General features: G+C 44.3%; 1 protein-coding gene across 6 annotated transcripts in view; it reads right to left on the bottom strand.

The window, feature by feature from the left end:
• MAN2A2 (mannosidase alpha class 2A member 2) overlaps positions 1–16748 on the bottom strand; it is a 658091-nt gene that overhangs the window by 322904 nt on the left and 318439 nt on the right. The gene's annotated exons all lie outside the window — the stretch shown is intronic.

Here is a 16748-nt window from a genome sequence, read left to right as displayed (position 1 = left end):
TATGGAGTGTCTGGCAGTAGTAGCAACAAGTGACTATATCCAGGTGGAAACACCGGATAGGAGAGTGAGTGTCCCACATCAATGATATGAAATGCAACTCCAAATGGATTGGGATATATAGAACGTCCTCGTTTGGGAGAATTGGCCACCAGAGTTTATGGATTGCGCCAGAGCAGAAACGGTAATTCCACCCCCTTTTTCCAACCTCATCCCAGATGCAGTTAAACATTCATATGCAAATGAGTGGGCTTTGACGCAACCATATGGGTGGGATGACGGTTCCCCTTATAACATAATACCTGTGAGGTCAACCCTATAACCTTGAAGTAAATAACCCGGTAAACATGAGGCTAAAAAACAAGTTAGGGAAACTGTCACACAACTTGAATACCAAGGTGTAACAGAAAGTTGCACACCCTATATGAATAATCCCTTGTTTCAAGTAATGAAACCAGACCATTCATATCGTCTAGTGTTGGATTACAGACACTTGAACACTGCTACACGTACACTTGCTCTACAGAATGCGCACATCGCAGCACAAATGAACAATATAGTGTGTGAAAAATACAAAACCGCATTAGACACCTAAGTGGATTTCTTTGCAAAATATAGCACCTAAAAGCAGGTACTTGACCGCATTCAGCGCCTCGGTTCTCATGCGCAGTTCTGTCGACTGCCCCAAGGGTATAACAGCCCAGGGCTGTTTTCAGCCTGGGTAACAGAACTTTTACAAGATTTTGACGACCAGGCATTGTCCTATGTCGATGCCATATAGCTAATGGATGATGACCTCTCAACTCACTTAGCTAGAGGAGATCGCATAGTTTTGGGATCTGCTCACAAATTTACTTTAAAAAAATCAAGAAAAGACTACCTCAGTTTCCAAATTGAGATTCACAAATAAGGAATATGTTGGATTCGCAAAATATTTAGCAAATCCTACATACGTTGCATTTTACGATTCTCTAATTGCGATTCCCCCAAGCCTCGAGACCCTCACGGGTGAGTAGCACGCTTCAAAAACCCTGAATGAATGATCCTGAGGGAACAGTGGTAGTAAAGAGTAAGAACCGTGACTTGAAGCAGTCTTTAACAGCTACAGCATTAGGTTTGGGTCGCAGTTGGGCTCTCCACCTGTATGGGGGTTCAGAGAGCCCTAAATAATCTGCCTAGAAAATTCCTGGGTGGTCGGACTCCCTATGAAATCCTGTTTGGGTTTGTGATGTGGGTTCCAGACCTCATCAGTCCCAGCACAGTGGTGGTAGAAACACCTTTTGACATCAGTGAACGTTTGGCTGTTTTACAGGAACTGAACTACTTCCGAGAAGCTCAGAGTAATGTCTAGCAGAAACATTCCGCCACTGGTGAAGAAAAGGAAGCTCCAGCAACTCCAGGTTGCAGTCCAAAGATTAGTGATCTGGTCCGGCAGAAGATTGTGCACAAGAAGGAATTTGGGCCATCCTACAGAACCTCTACCTGTCTTGGCTGTTAAAGACACCAAAACTGTACTTTTAATGCCTATTGCTGGCAACAAACACAGGAGATGTGTCAAAAGATCTCACCAAACAACATCATATGGCCAGTTATACACAGTAGGCATGGAGGGCTCCTGGGTAGTTACTTATGGAAGCTTTGATCAACGATGAACCTTCTTATCTCCTGATAACACTGAAGTATCACTTCTTTCTGTTACAATAGCAAACACCATACAATCAACATGCACAATTTTTTTTATTCTGAAACCAGACACCTCAACGGTGTCTACCTCAACGTACGTCTATTCGAGTCAACTCCCAGATCTATACAGCCTAAAATAGATTACATGGTCTATGGCAACTTCATTGACTTTGATGACTTCTCTTCGGATTCGTCTGACCCACCTTCACCGCCTCAAGGTAACCTGCACGAATTTGACATTTGTCTGAAAAAGACATACTTTATCCCTCCATGGATATAGTTTGGATTACAATCTTGCAACCATTTCTCTTTCTTTGGATTGGTTTTGTGACAGTCTTTCCTGCTTCTGAACACATATTATCTTCCTGAGCGCTCTGCTTTTAAACTGGTAAACTTGGTTTTATCTCCCCATTCTTCATCACACAAAGTGCAAAGAGACCTGTCCCTGGTGAACATTTCTGCTGTTCCGGTTCCTGATGGAATTGTTTGGGATAAGGTATCATATGATATATGTGGACAGACTGAAACACTACAGATTCCATATGTAATTAGGATTTCCCTACATAATCACTCCTAGTACCATCTCTGATGATTGGGAAATTGATACAGTGCATAGAATGCTAGATCTAGAGCATTCTATTGTTTTTAATATTGAAGTAATTGTAATGGTTCGCAGGATCTTCTGCAGGAGCGTCAGGAATCAGAAGAGTAAGTCTCCGTCTTCCCCTACGGCCTTCCGTCTCTATCAAACCCTAGAGAACCGGATGGCACGCCAGGGGAAAACAGGGTAACAAAACAAGGGAAGGAGGGTGTGACTTCAGGGGTGTGGCCGGGTCGGTACCAATGACGTAGTTCTTCTCTGAGTGCTGCAATAGAAAATCCTACTTACTACTACGCATCACCTCATGCATTTCACAACCATAAACATGTACCTAACCCACCTACCACTGGGGTCTTGTTTTAGCATAAGAAGGTGTCACCTCCACTGGGTCTGTATGGGACTCAGGACGGGGCAGGCGTGGAGCAAGCCGGCCTAGAATTCTTACACCCTATAAGGTAAACAATTCAGTGAATGGTCTTCCTGTAACATTAAATTGGTACACAATTCTTATCGGCCTCTTACTCACTAGGATAATATACATATGCTTCCCTCTATTTCCACATGGAAGGTAACAACGAAAAGGCTTTTTGAGTATAGGTCAACTCCTAGGGAAAAAGACAAAACAATAACAATTATATCCGCCCACCCTGTGCTGTATTGCTAAGTGCAAGTAAAAAGAGTAGCGCACAGCGCTGTTACCGTGCTTCAGAAGAACACTGGTCTCTATGACGTGGTCCACGCTAGCGTCCCCTATGGATAAATCGATCTTCTGTCTCAAGGGAAAACCAGCACCACTGAAGAGAGGTAGGTGAAGGGCTGAACAGGTACGAAGAGGGGTAGGAGGTGTGGGGACTCAGCTGAGGATACGGCAAAACTAGGGCGTAATATTCAGCAGAGAAGGACACTACTAATCAGTGTAAAAAGAAAAGAAATGTACTTGCGAGAGGAGCTCGGGAACCCTTAACCTCGGAGAGGGGATTGGTGGACAAGGTGAGTGGGATACACACGTGACATACACCCAACCACCACCCAGGAGTGAGCACCCCCACGACGCAGCAGCCCCGGGGAAGGAACAGGACTTGCACTCACTCGTAACTCCGCCACATTTGGCGGGAATCAAAAATGCTTCTAAAGCAGAAGCGAGCCTCCAGATGGCAAAAGGGCTCGCGAATCACGGCTGTCAGGCGTCTGTAGCAAGACGCAGAACACACGGGTAAAACCCGGGAAGGCTCGGCGCTCAATAGCGCGACCACGGAAACAGGAAGTGCTTTCCGGAAGTCAGGCAACCTAAACGAAGACGGAAACCAGGGCATCAAGCTAGAACGCTAAGCGCGTTCGTACGCGTCTTAGGTCCTTATATACTGGATCGTCTGTCGATCCGGATCACGGGGCATGACAGCAATGTATGAAGAAACGAGTAATTATGATGAAATGTTCTCATTATGTTTTCAACATTATGGTCCCCACTTATTGCATAAAGCAAGTATTCCACATGCCGTATTTAATTACACACAATGGGAACACTGCCCTACACCACCATGGGGTAGCTCAAAAGCATTTGCACAGAAATGTGCATATTTTTCTGGTCCCAATTCAGCTGACCCAGAGTCTCATTACTATAAACTTACACCTTCAAAGGCAAAGAAAAATATGTTCACTGACACAAAGTTGATTTGCTCTGCAGCTTTCATTTCCCAGTTGTCAATACAAGGATTTGACTTTTGGAAAGACAATGATGATATAAAATCTATATGGGTAACTAGAGATTGGCTGGTTGGCAGTAGGGAGACAACTACAACAAAATTCCATTTTCCAACAGGCCCCAATAGATCGAACACTGCAAATAGAAGCTCAGAAGAAAGACCACCAAGGGGAATGAAGAGGTTATTTCAGATGACTCAAGGAAACCCAAGTAACCAAAACAGCTTAAAGTTCACTTCTGCAAGAAGAGCCCATGCAGATTGGAGGTGCTCAGAACCCTCTAAACGAAGAAGCGGAGGAGAGGCTTGGTTATGCCTCTATGACGGCAAGATGGGGTATTTTGCACAAATCTGCCCTCAGCTGTTGAGAAACAGACCAATGTGTTCCTATAAAATGGACAAACAATGGGCATTTCCATTTACAAGTCTGAATCAATACGCCTGAAGGTTCCCACACAGTCTTCATGCTAATGGATTGTGGTGCTTCTGGGTGTTTTATAGATTATTTTTTCCGGAAGAAAATGCAGATTCAACATGTGAGTAAAGATGGACCTGAAAAGATCATGGGGGCTCAACTGGAGTCATCTCGCAAGAAACTGTTCCACTCTTTATGGCCACCCTAGAACAGATTATGCTTGATCTTCAGCCACTCCGATAGTGCTGGGTACTACATGGATAAGGATTCATAATACTCAAGTGAATTGAGCATCCCCTTCCATCAGATTTGATGCTCCCTACTGCAAGAAGTACTGCTTGACATCCATGGTAGCGGAAGAGACTCAACAGTAAATAGTTTTGCTTTACAAGAAACACAGCCATTGTCGCAGATACAGGAAGAATGTGAAGATGATTCAGTGTTCAGAACCTATAGAGAGTTTTGTGATGTGTTCAGTAAAAAAGGAGCGGACACTGTTCCTCTATACCAAGAGTGTAACTGTGTCATTGACTTAATTCCCGGAACGCATAGCTCATGGAAGAATATACCACCTAACAGGTGCTGTGCCAATATCTAAAGGAAAATATTGACAAGGCCTTAAAAGGCTTTCCACTAAGCCAGCTGGGTTGCCATGTTTTATTTACCAAAACTGAATGGGAAATTCCAACAATGCATTGACTGTAATGAGCTCAATGTTATCACCAACTGAAACAGGTTCACTCTCCCACTAATCTCAATCCTACTAGACCCAGTAAAAACTGCCAAGAAATTTACCAAGATTGATTTGAGGGGAGCTGATAATCGTGTAAGAGTGCTAGAGCGAGATGAGTGGAGTGCGAGTGGAAAATAGTGCTCAGGTAAGGTGTGGACATGTTAAATATCTTGTCATTTCCTTTGGTCTTAGCAATGCCCCAGCCAACTTTTAACATTTTGCCACTGTCTTTAGAGATTTACTGGACGTCTTCATTGTGGTGTATCTAGATAATAGAAAAATGTTCTCTGATAAATTGGAACAAAAGCGCGAACATGGTTGACAGTTACTCTCTCACATCCGGAGACATTTTCTGTATGTGAAAGCAGAAAATATTTCTTCAAAGTATCTAGTGTAGGAAGCTGGCTCTTTATATATCAAAATGAGATATACTGTGTAGAGAGTCCAGGGATTGCCTTACGAGTGGACAGGGGGCTTGCTAAGGCAATCCAAAGGTGCTCTGCTAGGGGTTAGTGTGGTCGACCAGCCTTAGGCTTATCACAGAGCAGTGCAAGACATCTGAAAATACACACAATGGTCTATAAATTAGACACATGACTCAAGAAGGAGATCCACACAAATTTTTTTAAAATAGCAAGTATCTTTATATATATTTAGGTATCAGGTACGTATGTTTTTAAATAGGAATTCTTTTTAGTTCAAAAAGTCGACAGTGCACTTTCTGGAAGCTGCAATGTTATCCTATGGGAGGAAAAGTCAATGCGCATTCAGGTATAGTACAGCGACTTACGGGGCCCTTCTCTAGGATTTAAGGTGAGTGGTGGGCAAATTCCAAGGCATCGCGAGCAGAATATCACCAGAAGCACTAGGGTTGCTGGGTGCAGAGGTGCAAAACAGAGTCAGGTGCCTAATGTTATTCTATGGAGAACATTTGTCATGAAAAGAGGCTGCAGGCTTTGACTGGGGGGCCAGTTGGGCTGAACCATCAGAGGGGCTCAGGACTAATGATGCTCAGGGACATAGGGACACCTTTTGTCCTCTTCTCCATGGCCCAGGGCGATGAGTGCAGAGAAGTCTTTGGGCATCAGGTTATCTTATCGGGAGCAGTCGCAGTAGAGGGAGGCCTGTGTGCAGAGGCTACAGGCAACAGTGGAGGGTCCACGAGGCGTGAAACCACATTGGACTCAGGCTCTGGAGGGCTGGGGTACCTTGATGGCACCATTGGTCCACTTCAACTCGGGCATGGAGCATTGAGTGCAGTGGTGGCTTCAGGTGTCCAGTTTTGGCGGTTCCAGAGTCCTCAGGGTCCTTTCTTTGGAGTTTCTGCAGAATGAAGGGAACAGTTCCGCTGGGCCACGAGAGGTCTTGGTTCTTTATTGAAGGCAGACAGTTGCCCCAGTTTGTGGAGTCACAACAGCTGCAGGACGAGACGTCTTTGGTGCAGTTTTGACAGGGAACAAATGACAGGTAGGCTGGGCTGGGGCCAAGTCACTTGATCTCTTCAGTCTTCTGCTTTTGCGGCTCTTAAGTGTCCTTCTTCTTCGTAGGTCATCAGGATCGGTTTCTCTGGTGCCAGGGGCACCCCTAAATACTGGATTTATGGGCTTTAGGTGAGTGTAGGGTAGTAGGCAATGGGCTACTGACCCTTGGGGTCACTGCGTCCTCCTATATGACAATTTCCTGTTGGAAGTGAGCATAACCCTGTCCCAGAATTTCTAAATATGCCATCACAAAGATGGCTACTTCTGAAAAATCATGTCCACATCGGTTTAGCCCATCTTAGAGGTGGTACTAGCTTGGGGGTGGCACGCCTACCTGACTGGCTAATTTTTCAGCCTGTCAAGGTGCCAAAGGGGCTCTGGATAAGCGGGTCAGCTTCATCTCCATTGAGGGGAGCCAGATTCATATTTCAAAGGCGGCAACACTTTGAAGCTTGCCGGCCTAGTAAGGCTAATCAACAAGTCATCCTGTGGGAGGGGGTGTTACACCCTCTTACCAGACAGGCTTTTGTTCCGGGTCTCCTGTGAGCAGTGGCTCTCACTATAGGAGGTCAGCACAGTGTCTTGGGTGGCAGGCTGGCAGAAACCAGTCAAGGAGCACTCCTGAGGGGGCACCTCTAAGGTGTCCTCTGGGTGCATGTATAGGAAAATCCATCATTGGAATAAGGGTGGGTTTACCAATATGAGATGTTTGATACCAAACATCCCTATCTTCAGTGAAGCCATCATGTAGCTGGGGAACCTGTTTTCACCAGTGTCCAGCACGTTTTAAAACGGTTTCCGTGGCCACATGTACTGGGAGTAATAGGACTGACCAGCACAAGGGCCTGCTGTAGAAGTGATGTAAAAATATTACATGCAGTGTTAGGGGACATGGCACACGGGTATGTGTGACAGCACACAGGTATGTGTGACATGTAGTGTTTTCACTTTTGTCTGCACTAAGACAAGCAGCCTGTAATGGCAGCCTTGCATGTGCTTGGTGAGGGGTCCCGTACGGAGGCACAATTCATGCTACTGCCCTTAGGGACCCTCGTTAGTTCATCAGGTCGCAGGTACCATTTACTAAGGACTTACAGGGGGTGGTAAAGGTTTTACCAATTGGGGGAAACAGTTGTACAGTTATATGAAAGAGGTCTGGCACTGAGGACCTTGTTAGCAGGAGCCCAGTGCACTTCCAGTCGAAATCACATCAGTTAACACCAGTTACCAGGCAAAAAGTGGGGGTGACCATGTCAAAAAGGGCTACTTTCTTACATCCAGTATAGATGCCTGTATGTAAAAGCTGGCCTGCCCCAATATCAGTGAAAGAAGAATGGTTTGTTGGATTCACAAACTTTTACAGACAATTAATAGAGGATTTTGCAGCAAGCATTCAGGCTATCATAAGACACCAAACCATAAAGGGGTACCATTCCATTTTGAACAGGCCTTTTAAAGATTAAAGACAGAGTTCCATACTCATTTTGAGACACCCTAACACCATTTTACCATTTGTAGACAAAACAGTTGCCTCTTCATTTGTCAAGGAAGCAGCTGTGTCTAAGAGAAGTGTGCAAACTCAAGAACAAGATTCTGTGGACTATTTCTGCAGGAGTCTCTTAGAAATAAAGAGAAACTATACTACGTATGCTAGACAACCGTTGGCTATACAGAAGGCTTTTTACCACTGGAGGCATTACCTGGAGGAGCACATCACAAAATCACAGTATGGGCTGATAACAAGAACCTACTTTACCTTTCATCCATGAAATTTGTAAATAAGAGGCATCCATGATGGACATTATTGTTGTCTAGATTCAACTACTTAATCATCTATTGACCTGGCAACAAAATGGCAAGGCAGAGGCCTTCTCACGTCAGAACAAAGACATAGACGTTCCTCTTGTGTCAAAACCCCTCTTCTCAGCTAAGACCGGGAAAGTTAATGAATTGGCCATATGCTGAGACTCAGTAATACAAGCCAGCCTGTGACATGCCCACCAATGAATTAAACACGATCATAGAAAGATGCTGAATTAGTTATTGTACTGTAAAGAAGCATTCAATGTTCCTACCGCTGCAGTGCAACAATAAGTAATGAAGTTGTGCCATGACTCTCCTGCAGCAGGACACCCAAAATTACAGAAAAGTCAAGAGATTATTAGTAGGCACTTTTGGTGGCCACACTTAAGGCAATCAGTTCACCTACATGTGCCTAAGTGTTCAGTATTTTCACAATGCTAAGCCTCATATAGCCTACCAATGGAACTCATACAAGCATTACTTAATTCTACACAGTCGAGGAATATGAGAACTATGATTTTTATAGTAGACCTACTACTCTCAGACAAATGGGTATACCTACTAGGATGGTACATTTCATTGTACTCAGTAAGGTACCTATAGCACTAGATTAGTAGGATCTTTTGTGCCTATCTTCTCCTTTCATGGAATATCAGACTTCACAAAAGAGTTTTTTTTGCACATACCCATTTCCTGAGTAGACTTTGTCACTTGTATTTAAGCCCCTTTTAGCATGAAGCAGACGCCTGACAACGTGTTGCGTAGTGGCTGAGGTTTTCTCCTTCACTAGAGTTCACACCCATTACCCATCCTTGCAACTTTGTTATTTCCTCCCTCCTTCTCTTGGTTAAAGTTTCCCTTTTGGGAAACCGCCATTGCGATGGGTAAGCCATTCATTCTCTCTCTATCTGTTACAATTGGCGTACTTTATTCATTATACTCTGTAGTTGTTTGGTAGCAGTCTCCAGACTGCATCAGATGAGACAAATTCTCCAAGAGGGCGATTCAGGTCTTCATTATCTCCTAACCTTTACCCGTTTTCCCCCAGGTTACTCTGTTGGGTCTATCCAGTTTAACCAATATCAGGAAGCTCTCAAAAACAGACATCCCTTCATCAAACCGGTTTTGGCAGTGCAGAGGAAAGAATGGCCATAGGACCTGGCGAGCAGTAAGGCCTTATCCCAATCTGAAATGAAGTACTAAATCCTGACTTTGGTTCTATCAACCCTTAAAAAAAAGGTCAATTCCTGTTGCACATGGCCAGTCTTGAAGTCTTGCAGACCCTTGCAAGCTTGGGTACCCTTTATGGACATTCAGTGGGGTTCGCAGACCTGACACCAGGTCTGCAAACTGCTCGGGATGGCCAACACGGATCCAAGATCTCTGATGGTTTTGTGGACATTGTGTCTCACGCTGGGACACCACAAACCCAACTCTTGTGGTCCACTAACCCACAGCAAAATATGCAATGTTTTAATTATTTTGACATTGCAACATTGCATACTGTTGGGCCCCCTATATCTAAACCAGTGGGTCAGAGTATGCTCACCTGTCCTCATATGGTTCCTTAAATATTGCTTTTCAGGAGGTGTTGACGGAGTACCCGCACGCTGTAGTTATGGCCAGTCAATCAAACAGCTTTGGGTCCAACATTAGGCTTTGGATTAGTTGACTGAAACTGAAAAGCCCCTTTATCCAATCAGATTTGAGTATATTTTTTTAAACCTTGATTCATGGATGGTCCAGAAACTCAGGTTAGCGGATCATCCACAGACTAACTGTCCAGGTATCTCTAACATGATTGACAGCGTGGCTCAATTTGAGGTTTACCAAAATCACTTTTCTAATGTATATTTCTCCAAAACAACTAAGTGGATTTACACAAATCCAACCAAAAGCACATTCTTAATTAAAGGTCTAGTTTCATACCAGGTTTGGTGCAATTCAATTTAGCGTTTTTTTCTATATCTGAGTGCAAAGAATCCTATGGGAATTAAAATGAAAATGTCACCTTTTTGACCCCTCTCCCCTTTGTGTCCCTTGCCGAAAGAACTTTTTTGGGAATGTTTTGTGCAGATTTGCAAAACAGTGCTACAGTTATCAATAACATAAAAAAACTGTTTTTCAATGGAAAGTCAAACCTAACAATAACTACAGAGGAACTATTTTCCAATAGATATAAAAATTGCTCCAGGATCCCTTGCGTAATCAGGGAAATTCAATGCTTGTAATTAATAATGACGATCTCTGGAGGAGTACTAGTGACTCCTAGGGTAGACTTCCTGGCAGATACAAGAATTAGGACCTGCGGTTCTGGCCTTGTGGCACACAGTGCTGGGAGCTGAGCAGGAAACACCAATAGTAGAGACACTGGTGCAGGGCAACCTAGAGCGGAAGAAAATAAGTTACTTACCTGTAACTACGGCTATCCAGTGTGGGTATCTTTCATAGATTCACATGCCTGAATCATTGCCGTTCGTCGAGATGGGAGACCCACGGTAACACAATCAAGCAGTATTTAAATAATGCCATAGGCTAAAATGGCCCCGAGCTGTTTCATACATAGCCTATCCATGTCCTTTAAAAAAAAGAAAAAAAAGGAACAAATGTTAAATGCTCTCCTTATCGGAGCCAGTTTCCCTCAGATTATCCCAGCACAAGTGAGAAGTGAGTATGTTATTGAATGACAAGGAAACAGCCTGTACCGGGAGGAGGGTGCGTGCATGTGAATCTATGAAAGATACCAATACTGGATAACTGTAGTTACAGGTAAGTAACTTTTTGTTCTTGTCCAGTATTGGGGTATCTTTCATAGATTCACATGCCTGTATCAGAGTAGCAAGCATTCACATCCAATTTTATCTTGTCTGTTGTGGATGGTGGGTGACTTCTAACACGTAGTGAAACCCAAACATTCGAGGTAACATGAGAGGCACTCGAGGACTATACCTGTGCCTTGTGTTGTAATTATTAATGTACGGAATATACTCTTAAAAGAAGGGTAAATTATCACATATATTAGCATTTCCATATACAAAGCATTAGTAAGAGGCAAGGAATAACAACAGTGTAACTTATAGTACAACTTACCTAGTTATGTTGTATATCTTCCAATACATGTCAGTATTTGAAACCACCATAAGAACAAAAGACTCTTTCCAAGGGTTAGAAAGAGACTTACCTTAATGGAAGAAATAGCGAAGCACCACCTGGCAAACCGCTGCATCTGAATCCTGTGCGGCTTCCAGGCAGTTGTGCTGCGTGAAGGCATGAGTGGTCCTCCAGGTTGCAGCACAACAGATCTTTTCCAGAGTCACTCCCGAGGGCCGCTGACCTAGCAACAGCTCTGGTGGAGTGAACTTTCGCTGTCTTTTCCAAAGGTTTGTTAGCTTTGATATGGCAGAACTGTAATGCAGCAGATATCCATCTTGCGATAATGGCTTTGGTTAAGGCAACTAATAGCTGATCAGTTTTTCGAATGTCCTTTGTTACTTGAAGGTAGAACTGTTGAAGGCAACGCTTGACATCCAGCGTATGCACGGTTTGTTCTGTTGCTTCCAATGAATGGGGATGTGGAAGTATGCGTCTTCCAAATCGAGGGATGACATGAAGTCTCCTTTGCTGGGACGGCGTAAGATCTTGGCCAGAGTTACCATCCTGAACGTTTGCTTTCTCAGGAACTAGTTTAACTTTCTGAGATCCAAAATCGGTCTTAATTCCCCTGACTTCTACATAATCAAGAAAAAACGGGAATATAAACCTTGACCCCTTTGCAAAGTTGGAACTTCCTTTTGAGAGCATTATTTTTGCCTCTTTGTGCTATAAGTGAAGACGAGGAGGAGGGGCTCCCCTGGGTGAAGTAGCTGGAGGTTTATCTACGAACTTCAGAGTATGACCAAAGGCAATCAGATCCAGCACCCATCGGTCTGTTGTTATAGTCTCCCATTGGTGGAAGAAACTGGAGCTCTTTGCACCCACGGAAGGGGGGAGCTGGTACCTTGCTCAGATCATTGTTTTCTCCCATTATCTCTGCCTTGGGTCGATGCTCTCTTTCGGCCCCCTTGACGAGAGTAACCAGCTGTGGAAGACTGACGGTAGGTAGCAGGTTGATAGGCTTGCCTGTATTGTGACTGATAGAGCCGATATTGTTGTGCCCTCTGGTAGTTTCCTCTGTAGGTGGCAAAATCTCGTCCTTTTGCTCACCTGAACGGTATTTTCCTGTATTGGAGGAAGCCTAAGAATTTTCCATTATCCTTGTAAGTTTTGATGTATAGAAGCGCTTCATGTATATGTTTACCAAACAAAACGTCCCCCTCAAACGCCATATCCAGGACCTTTGTTTGGACCTCTGGTCTAAAAGTGGTGACTTTCAAACACCCTTGGCACCTCATGACTGCCACACTTGCCTATTGGCGAAACCCCGTATTGGCTATGTCCATAGCTCAGTCGATTGTCTCAGAGCTTGCCCGCTCTCCTTCTAAGATAATTTTTCTGGCTTCCTGCCTCCTGTCCTCAGGATGGGGTCTAGCAAGTAGGCCATATCCGACCACATCTGTCTATCCCAACAGCCGATGATAGCCAAAGCACTGGCCGCCTTGATGGCAGTTGCAGCCATGTTGGAGAAATGCTTCCCCGTGATGTCTAGCTTACGCACTTCTTTGTCTGGAGGGGTTGAGATCAGGGTGGCCAGGTTCTTTAATTTCCTTTGTGCCGCCTGAGAGATGACAGAATCCGGCTTAGGGTGGCCTGTCAGGCAGGAAGGCGAATCTTCTGGGGACCTGTACTTCTTGTCTATGTGAGAGAGCGCAGGCAGTATCGTCACCGGGGTCTTCATTATCTTCACTCCATCTTGCCAGATGTAGTCTATGATTGGGATTGTTTAAATGGATTTCCTAGCCTCCGCTTTAAAATTATACAGGAAGCAGTCCGTATGCTTTACAGCCATGGGGAGATGGAATCTATTAGAAGCCCTCTCCATTGACTTGTGGAAACCCCCTATGTCTTCTGGAGGGGAATCAGCTGAATGGCGTGACGGAGGAGAGGGAGTGAGAATTATGTCATCTTCCCAAGGATCTGTAGGCGTAGGCTCTGAAATTTCGCTATCTTCTCTCTCCTAGTCCGAAGACGAAGGGTAGTGCGGATCAGGCTCCTGTATTGTGTCACTGGTGAAACCGGTGTTTCAAGGGACTGTGGTTAAACCCGAGATGGCTCTTTTTTAACATTTTGAGATGGAAATCTTTGTAGTTTGCCAGCATTGCCTGAAGGTCTTGAATCACGGATAGCGGAAGACGTGCCATCTCTCTAGGGCGTGATCCGTGAGGATAGTCATAATGTTGGTAATGACGTGGTGGTGCCAGATATGGTAGATAGTATTGTTGTTCTTTGTCATAGCACTCATCATCTTCCTGGCACTTAACATGCAACTCTGATGGACTATGCGCCACTCCGTATACTCCATCCTCATCATCATCATCATCACTCCTGATGGTCCAAATGGGCGAACGAGGCAAACAGGAGATCTTACTGTATGCTAACATTTCCGGATGAAAAAATGTCTTTGTCATCTTAATCATCGTCGACGGTGGCATCAATGGAATCCTGACCACCGATGATGGGATGCCGGTCGTCGACGGTGTTGTTGCAATCCATGTTGACTTCAACGGTGTTGTTGTCGACGGTGTCGTCGTCGACGGTATCGCCGTTGGCAAGGTCGTTGACAGTATTGCTATCGACGGTGTCGTCGTCTGCAGAGTTGTCGTCGATGGTGTCAGCGTTGATAACAGTAAAATGTTGACGGTCGACTGTTGTCGTCGTCCCTGCCGTCAAGGGGCCAAAGACATAACAATGTAACTTGTCGTTATCGAAGATCTAGGGACTGTCGTCGACGGTGGTGTCGTCGATGGCAATTTTTGGGTTCTGAATGTCCCAGGATCTGATGAGGAGGTTCTAGGGTGCTTCTATTATTTTCTCACTGGAGTAGAGGAGACTGAAGATGAAGGTGTAGAGGAGACTGAAGATGACGGTTCAGAGGAGACTTTAGTATGTTTCTCCTGTTTGAGCTCTTGCTCTCTGGGGAGGGTTTGAGGATCTGGCTCGCTTGTGAGGCCTGGATGAACCATCAGTGTCCTCTTCAAACAATTTCCGGTGCTTAGTGACTGCAGCCATAAAAGCAGCCTCCCCTCTCTATCTCTTAGTGTTTTTGAAGAGAAAGTGTGACTAATTTTGCACTGCTTTACCTCATGGGCTGGGTGGAGGAAATAAATGCAGTACTTGTGAGGATCATCGACATGGACCCTCTTCTTGCTACAGGTCTTGCAGACATGAAAGTGTCCTTTCTTATCAGACATGATGGGGAAAAAACAATTAAGAAAAAATCCTAGAAGTTAGAAGAAGAAAACTGACTAGAAACTCCCTTCACAAACGACATGCGGTGAAAATCTGAGGTAAACTGCCTCTGCTAAGGATAGTTCTAGAGGGTGCTGGCAGCTGATTGCTGAATTTAATATTAGATCCTTTTTTTTTTTTTTTTTTTAAAAAGGTCATGGATAGGCTATGTATGACATGGCTCAGGGCCATTATAGCCTATGGCATTATCTAAATAATGCTTGATTATGTTACCGTGGGACTCCCATCACGACAACAGGGAATGATTCAGGCATGTGAATCTATGAAAGATACCCCAATACTGGATAACCAGAACTGTTTGTGGCAGTGTAGAAAGCACCAAAGTCAAATCTCTTACCCTTATCTTAGTAGTCAAGGATTTCAGTTACAAACCTAACAAACAATTTTGGGATGACAGCAAGTTGGCAAACCCATTCTCTTGCTCAGTTCAAATAATTACTTCTACCTCAGCATGATCTGGGTGTGTGCATTTGGAATAGCCTGAAAGGCACAACATGAACCGACCTTTTTAAAAAAACTGTACAGCTAGCCTGTATAAATAAGAAGCAGTGAGGGTGGACCACAGGCACTGATAGAGCGCTAAAGCATTCCTGCATCACCGAGAGGAGGAAAACCCCAAAGCACGCTTGTCGTTGTCCAGGATCAGATTAGGCAATAAATAAGACATACTCATATTGGAAAATGTTCTTCTGAGACGTGTCACTTACCAACTAGACTGTCAGCAGAATGGGTGAGCAAAGTAAGATCACTTGGTTATGGCACAATGCACCTTAGGGGCTTTTTCACATGGAACCTGCATAACACTGAAACATTGACATAGCTTTTTGTTAAAGTTCTCTACAATAGGGGTCCTTGCTCATCGACTTGGAAGCCTTCCCCCTTAGTTTCCTCTTTCACTGCACTAGAGTGGGATTCACCTGCTGTGATGGGTAAGCCAATAACATGATGAGCCTCTTCTGGCAGTGACTATCTGAAGTGTGTCCACTGGATAAAGCTATGTTGATTCCTAGGTGTATCCCTCCACTGAGTCACTGGAGTAGTTGAGCCATGCTCTCCTTAAATGTGTACAGGCAGAGAAGAGTGGCCAATCCCTTGCTTTCATGTACAAGTAACAGTTGTTGAAAAGAGCAGCCGAGTACCTATTGTAGAGCCTGGAGATCCTGCTACCAAAGTCTGATGAAGGGTGTCCACTGCTAAGTAGCTAAAAGCTGCTTGCTCACAAAATCTTTGCCTCAACTCAACAGTGCAACAGAATATCTGAAGCAGACTCCTCATCTTCAGGGTGGTGGGAGTTGATTAAAATAATTAGAACTAAAGCAATTCTTCCATTTAATATTTTTCCTTGGATTCTTGCTTCCAGGTAAAATAAACTAATGCGGTTCTTCAAGGTTTCAGCGTCTTTATCTCACCATAGGTATGCTTCAGTTTTAGTGCCTATAGTTCCCTCCTCTGTCTGCACAGTGTAGAAAGCAGCACCCCACATTCAACATTTCCTTCTCTCCCGGTTGACACCTGGCATCTTCTGGTCACGGTACCTGGTAGACCCTGCACACCTGTGCTGCAAGCTGAGAAGCCCTGATTGCTTAGCTCCAGCCTTAATGTGGATTGCAGAAGCTAGTAGGGCTGTGATCTTAAAATGAGAGCCCTGCTTTTGCTGCTGCAGCACTTAACTATTGTCATTCATGCAACATGGGTGGCACAGACTGTGTAGGCACTGAATGAATGATTTGCAGAACAGAAGCTGGATCTGTGCTCCCATCCTCATGAGAACTACAGTCATCTTCAATCTTAGCCTTCACAATCCCCATAACTCTCCATCTGCTCGTCACACTTCCAAAAACCATGTTCTAATTGTAGAAAATACAAACATGATACAAATGATATCAATAATACTAGTCCCCATCTAATTATTTTCTGAATTTGTATCTTG

This window comes from Triturus cristatus, chromosome 3_1, assembly GCF_964204655.1.
Source record: "Triturus cristatus chromosome 3_1, aTriCri1.1, whole genome shotgun sequence".
In the NCBI taxonomy this organism is placed as follows: Eukaryota; Metazoa; Chordata; class Amphibia; order Caudata; family Salamandridae; genus Triturus; species Triturus cristatus.
This window is presented reverse-complemented; position numbering and strand designations above follow the sequence as displayed.